General features: G+C 44.8%; 1 protein-coding gene across 3 annotated transcripts in view; it reads left to right on the top strand.

Annotated features, from left to right (window-relative positions):
• The window catches only part of Ikzf4 (IKAROS family zinc finger 4), a 49,118-nt gene that overhangs the window by 9,657 nt on the left and 32,366 nt on the right, over window positions 1-7,095 (top strand). The window lies entirely within an intron of this gene.

Genomic DNA, 7,095 nt, shown 5'->3' on the forward strand with positions numbered 1-7,095 from the left:
TGAGTGCTGGGATTTATTTCACTGTTGATAGCCATGTTATTTCAGCCTTTTAAGGCCAGTACATAACAGAACATGGTGGTTCATGCCTAAAATCCCAGTACTTGAAGTTTGAGGCCAGCCTAGGCTACATAGGGAGTTCCAGGTCAGCTGGGGCCAGATCTTGTCTCTGAAAGACCTTGGCAATAGGAGGCAGGAGGGTCAGGAGTTCAAGGTCATCCTCAGCTGTATAGCAGCCTGTCTCAAAAAATTAACAGCAACAACAAAAAATAAATAAATAGCTGGGCGTGGTAGCGCTCGCCTCTAATCCCAGCAATCGGGAGGCAGAGGCAAGTGGATCTCTGTGAGTTCAAGGCCAGCCTGGTCTACATAGTGAGTTCCAGGACTGCTGGGGCTTATAAATAAATAAGGTCAGTAGGTAGAGAAATTTTACTTTCTCACATTGTTTGACAAATAGAGCTGTTTGGATGTTTTGGGAGACAAAAGGGTGGCAGCATGTGCTAGACCTGCCTCTTGGAAGTCAGACCCTTGCCTGCACCTCACGACTGCTTATCAGGGAGTCTGATAGGGAATTCCTTCTAGAAAGGATACCTTTGTGTGTGTGTGTGTGTGTGTGTGTGTGTGTGTGTGTGTGTGTGACAGGGTCTCCCTGTAGCCCCAGCTGACCTGAACTCACTATGTAGACCAGGCTGGCCTTGAACTCACAAGGATCCGCCTGCCTCTGCCTCCTGAGTGCTGGGATTAAAGGCATGCGCCACCACACCCAGCTAGGACCCCATTTTTAACCATTCCTGTTCAAATGTAATAAAAAAGGTTCATAGGAGAAAGCCAGTTTCTGGACTTTTGTTATGAGGGTGAGTGGATTCAGAATGTGTGGAGGGGCTGAGAGTAAAGGTACTTGCAAGCCCTGGGCCCCACAGAGTGGAAAGCAGGAACCAGTTCCCTTAGATTACCCTCTGTGCACCACACGTGTGTGCATACACACACAAACAAATAACAAAAGTGGAGAAGGCTAGGACATAGTTCAGTGGTAGAGAGCTTGCCTAGCGTGTGTGAACCCTGGCTTCAGTCTCTAGCACTGCAAAAAAATAAATAAACAAAAGGGACGGGGGAAGATCTTTGTCTCCAGAGATTTCCATGACCAGTATTGGCTCCTTCCTCACAAAGGTACTGCCTTTTGAACTGGGAGACTATTTCTAGGTAGATTCAGCTCCTTGAGCTGAATTTACAATACATATATGTCTACCTCTATCACTGAATGACATTTTTGCTTTTGTTTTTGTTTGGATGCAAGGCCCGGGCTGACCTCAAACTCAAGGCAGTTCTCCAGCCTTAGCCTCTCAGGAGCTGGAATTCCAGGTGTGGACATTGTGGGTAGCTAAGAGCTCTGTTCCTTTTTTGTTGTCTATTTTATTTGCGCATGCACACGTGTGTGTGTGTGTGTGTGTGTGTGTGTGTGTGTGTGTGTATTTGTATGTTTGGACATTGTGGGTAGCTAAGAGCTCTGTTCCTTTTTTGTTGTTTATTTTATTTGCGCATGCACACGTGTGTGTGTGTGTGTGTTTTGAGACAGAGTCTTGCCTTGTAGTCTGGCTAGCCTGGTGCTTGCTGTATCATCTAGTCTAACCTCAAACTCATGGCAGTCCTCCTGCCTTAGCCTCCCAGGTGTTGGGATTACAGTTGTGTACCTCATGCCCAATTTATGCCCATCTAAGAACTTCAAGCCAAACCTGTCTTAGGTTACTAACTTCTCTCTCCTTATACCACCTTCAGTGCATCTCAATTTGGCTCTGCCTAACTTGACCCAGTTCTCCAACACTTAGAACTGCCTGCCTGCTCAGGTAGGGGAGGAGGTGCTTTGAGGGCTGGAGAGTAGAAAGTTGGGAGTCATGTGCTGTGAGAAGATTTGGGCAAAGAGTAAAGTGCTTGTACTGATTTGCCCGTAGCTTTCAGAAAACTAAGGCTGAGAATAGCAGACTCTCAGCCACTCTTCCAGGACTACCAGCTTGGCATTTAGACCAGTTGGAGGCAGCTGAGTACTGACTTTGCCCAAAATGTGTCACAGAGCCACCTGCTAAGAGTCATGAAGAATGAAGAGAGCTCAGTTTACTGCTAACATGAAAGTCTAACTCAGAAAACACCCCTGGGGCTGTGGGTAAAGTACTTATAGCCTTGTAAGCATGAGGACCTGAGTTTTAGCCCCAGAACCCTTGTTAAAAGGAGGAGCTGGGGAATAGCTCAGCGGGTAGTGTGCTTATTTAGCATGCTCAAGTTCCTGAGTTCAGTTCCCTGTGCTGCATAAAACTGAGTGTGGTGGCTCATGCCTGTAATCCTAGCACTTGGGAGGTAGAGGCAGGAGGATCAGAAGTTCAAAGCCATCCTCAACTACATGCAAGTTCTAGACCAAAAGAGAAAGAGAAAGAAAGAAAGAGGGAAGGAGGGACGGAGGGACGGAGGGAAGGAGGGAAGGAAGGGAAAGGTATAAGAAAAAGCCAGCCAGCCAGCAATGGTGGCTACACTTCTACATTTGCAGTTCCAGCCCTGGGAAGCTGGAGATAGGCAGATCCCTGGGGCTTGCTGTCCGGCCAGCCTACCCTACTGGGAAAGTTCTAGGCCAGTAGAGACCCTACCTCAAAAACAGGTAGACAGCACCTGAGGAATAACACCCAAGATGGCCTCCACATGCACACGCCCCCCTCCCATGTGTGGGCTTGCACACTCATATACATACATACAAACACAAAAAAGAAAACATGCCTCAGACTCTTCTGGAAATTGTTTATTGGCCATTTAAGCAAGAATCCAAGAATGAGATGCACTTCCTGAGGCAGTGCTAGATGAATGCTATGCAGACAGGAATTCAATTGTAGAAGCAGCTCAACTTAGTTTTGGGTTTTTTGTTTGTTTTTGAGACAGGGCCTCCCTTTATCAGGTGACCTGGAACAATGACTTGCTATGTGGACCAGGCTGGCCTTGAGCCTGCCTGCCTCTGCCTCCATACCCAGCCCACAACATGTTTTTTTGTTAATTTTCCTTTTGTATTTTTGAGGCAGGGTTTCTCTGTAGCCCCAGCTAGCCTGGAACTCACTATGCAAACCAGGCTGGCCTAGAACTCAGAGATTCACCTGCCTCTGCTTCCCAAGTTCTGGATTTAAAGGTGTGCACCACCACACCCAGCTTTGTTGTAAATTTCATTTTTAAAATATTTTATTATTTTTATGTTTATGAGTATATTGCTTGCAAGTAGGTAGGTACACCCATGTCATGCAATGCCTGCAGAAATCCAAAGAGGGCATCAGATCCCCTGGAACTGGAGCTATGGCTGTTAGCTGCCATGTGAGTGCTGGGAACTGAACCTGGGTCCTATGCAAGGGCAGCCAGTGCTCTTAACTGCTAAACCATCTCTCCAGCCCTGATGTATTATTTTTATTTTATGTGTACAAGTGTATTACCTGCATGTGTGTATGGGTACCTGTGTTGTGTAATGTCCGTGGAGGTCAGAAGAGGGCATCAGATCCCCTGGAACTGGAGTTAGGACAGTTGTTAGCTGCCATATGGGTGCTGGGAACCAAACCCAGGTTCTCTGCAAGGGAAGCCAGTACTCTTAACTGCTGAGCTCTCTCTCTAGTCCAAGTTGTTCTTTCTTAAGGAACAGATCCAACTTCTACAAGGATCATTCTAAAGATTTTAGTTTAGTTTTGTTTGTTGAGACAGGGTCTCACATAACGTAGGCTGGCCTTAAATTCAACCTTGTAACTGAAGATGACCTTAAACTTCTTATCTTCCTGCCCTTACCTCCTGAGTGCTAGGATTACAGGTGAGTGTCCAATGCCAGGGATTGAACCCAAGGCCTCATGTAGCTACATCCCCAGGCCCAGCCTGGCTTTTAAATGGAGCAATATAGTATAAAGTGGAAAAAAAAGTGCACCTCAGGGCTGGAGAGCATAGTGGTTAAGAGCACTTACTGCTCTTGCAAAGGATCCAAGTTGGATTCCCATTAACCCTGTCAGGCAGAGCTCCAGGGGAATCTGACACTCTGGCTTCTGCAGGCACCTGCAATCATGTGCATATAGCCACACACACACACACACACACACACACACACACACTTTTTTCTTTTGGGGGGCGGTTGGGGAGGTTTGAGACAGGGTCTTCCTATAGCCCCAGCTGGCCTAGAACTCACTATGTAGACAGGGTTGGCCTGAATGCACAGAGATCTGCCTGCCCCTGTCTTCTGAGTGCTGGGATTAAAGGTGTATGCCACCACACTTAGCTTATAACTTTAAAATAATAAAAATAGAGGCTGGAGAGATGGCTCAGAGGCTAAGAGCACTAATTGCTCTTGCAGAAGACCTGGGTTCCATTCCCAGCATCCACATGGCGGCTAAAAAACGTCTGTAACATCAGTTCCAGAGGAATTCAACACCCTCTTCTGACCTCTGTGGGCATTTCACAACATGGGTGGGCTAACAACACATGCAAGCAATACACTCATACACATAGAAATAAGAATAATACCAAAAGCAATATATAGATTCAATGCAATCCCAATCAAAATCCCAATGACATATTTCACAGAATTAGAAAAATCCATCCTTAAATTCGTATGGAAGCACAAAAGACCCCGATAGCCAAAGCAACCCTGAGCACAAGGAGCAATGCTGGAGGGATTACTATAACAAATTTCGAAGTATACTACAGAACTATAGCCATAAAAACAGCATGGTACTGGCATATAAATAGACATAGAAGACCCAAACCTGAGTACATGCAATTTCAGCCACCTGATATTTGACAAAGACGCCAAGAACACACAATGGAGGAAAAACAGCGTCTTCAACAAATGGTGCTGGCAAAACTGCATCTCCACCTGTAGAAGAATGAAACTAGATCCTTATCTCTCACCTCGCACAAAAAGTCAACTCCAAGTGGACCAAAGACCTCAATGTGAAACTAGAAACCCTGAAACTATTGGAAGAAAATATTGGCTGTAACTTACAAGATATAGGTGTAGGAAAGGACTTTCTAAATTGGACAGAAGTTGCTCAAGAATTAAGGTCAACAATCAACAAGTGGGACCTCATTAAACTAAAAAGCTTCTGTACAGCAAAAGAAACAATCAAAAAAGTGAAGAGAAAACTCACAGAATGGGAAAAAAAATCTTCACCAGTGACACATCTGACAGAAGTTTGGCATCCAGAGTATATAAAGAACTCGAAAAACGAAATGACCCAATTGAAAGATGGGCTAAAGATCTAAACAGAGAGTTCTCAAAGGAAGAAATAAAGATGGCTAAGAAACATCTCAAAAAGTGTTTAACATCGTTAGTAAATAAGGAAATGCAAATTAAAACCACCCTAAGGTATCACCTTACCCCAATCAGACTGGCTAGGATCAAGAGAACAAATGATACCAAATGCTGGCGAGGATGAGGAGAAAGGGGAACGCTCATTCACTGCTGGTGAGATTGCAAACTCGTGCAGCCTCTATGGAAAACAGTGTGGAGAACTCTTAAAAAAACTAAAAATGAAGCCGGGTGTGGTGTCGCACGTCTTTAATCTCAGCACTCAGGAGGCAGAGGCAGGTGGATCTCTGTGAGTTTGAGGCCAGCCTGGTCTACATGGTAAGTTCCAGGACAGCTGGGGCTACAGGGAGACCCTGTCTCAAAAAGACAAAAAAAAAAAAACTAAAAATGAGCCAGGCATGGTGGCGCACGCCTTTAATCCCAGCACTTGGGAGGCAGAGGCAGGTGGATCTCTGTGAGTTTGAGGCCAGCCTGGTCTACATAGTGAGTTCCAGGACAGCTGGAGCTACAGGGAGACCCTGTCTCTAAAAGACCAAAATAAAATAAAATAAAAAAGCTAAAAATGAACCTACCAGTTATACCACTCCTTGGCGTATACCCAAAGGACTCATCCTATTGTAGAGACACTTGTACAACCATGTTTGTTGCTGCTCTTTTCACAATAGCTAAGAGATGGAAGCAACCTAAGTGTTCCTCAATTGACAAGTGGTTAATAAAAATGTGGTATATTTACACAATGGAGTTCTATTTTAGCAGTAAAGAAAGATGAAATGATGAAATTTGCAGGTAAATGGATGGATCTAGAAACTGCTATACTAAGTAAGTAACACAGACTCAGAAAAACAAATAACCTATTCCTCCCTCATATGTGGATCCTAGCACCAAATCTGTTTAAATTCCAGGTCCTTCTTTTTAAAATATTTATTATTTTTATTTTATGCATATGCATGTATTGCCTGCATATAGGTAAGTGCATCCATGTCATGCAATGTCCACAGAGGGCAGAAGAGGCTGTCAGATCCCCTGGAACTGGAGTTATGGACAGTTGTTAGCTGCCGTGTGGGTGTTGGGATTTGAACCTGGGTCTTCTGCAAGAACAACCAGTGTTCTTAACCGCTGGATTATCTCTCCAGCCCCAAATTCCAGGTCCTTTTAATAAGATGATCCTATACAGGAGTCCCTTCTGCATGAAATAACTACCATCATCACGACTTCAGCTAAGCCTAATCACTAAACATCGTCACAATTGGGCTTATTGATTGTCATGCTCATTCATTAAAGGAGGGCGAAGCAAGGTCATTGGACCCTCACTGGAGTATCCAGACACTCTTCCCAGCCAACTGTATGTAATTTGGCCCTAATCACACATGGCCTCCTGGATTTGGGGAAGGCTAAAGTATACAATCTGGGGAAGGCTAGGAAGAGAAGGCATGACTCATGCTGGGTTAAGGCTTTATAGTATGCACACTGTATGTATGACTCAGGCCATACATACACCTCAGCAACCCCTCAGTTATCTCAGTAAGTAAGCTCAATAAATTCATTGCTTCCCCAGTACAACTTTAATCAAACATTGGCTTGACACTATAACCTTAAAAGGGAATAAGCATTGCTTAGCATCCCCAGGAAAAGAAGTCTCACAACAGATGGAAAATTTATTTGTTAATGCTATTATTGATAGGTAGAGAGCGGGAGAGAGCGTGTGTGCGGTGGACAGCATGAGCGGATGGATGAGGCACTGCGGCACAGATGGAATTCTCAGCGGGATACAGATTTATTTCGCACGGGGCACC

This window comes from Nannospalax galili, unplaced genomic scaffold (genome assembly GCF_000622305.1).
Source record: "Nannospalax galili isolate Female #2095 unplaced genomic scaffold, S.galili_v1.0 scaffold2124, whole genome shotgun sequence".
Classification (NCBI taxonomy): Eukaryota; Metazoa; Chordata; class Mammalia; order Rodentia; family Spalacidae; genus Nannospalax; species Nannospalax galili.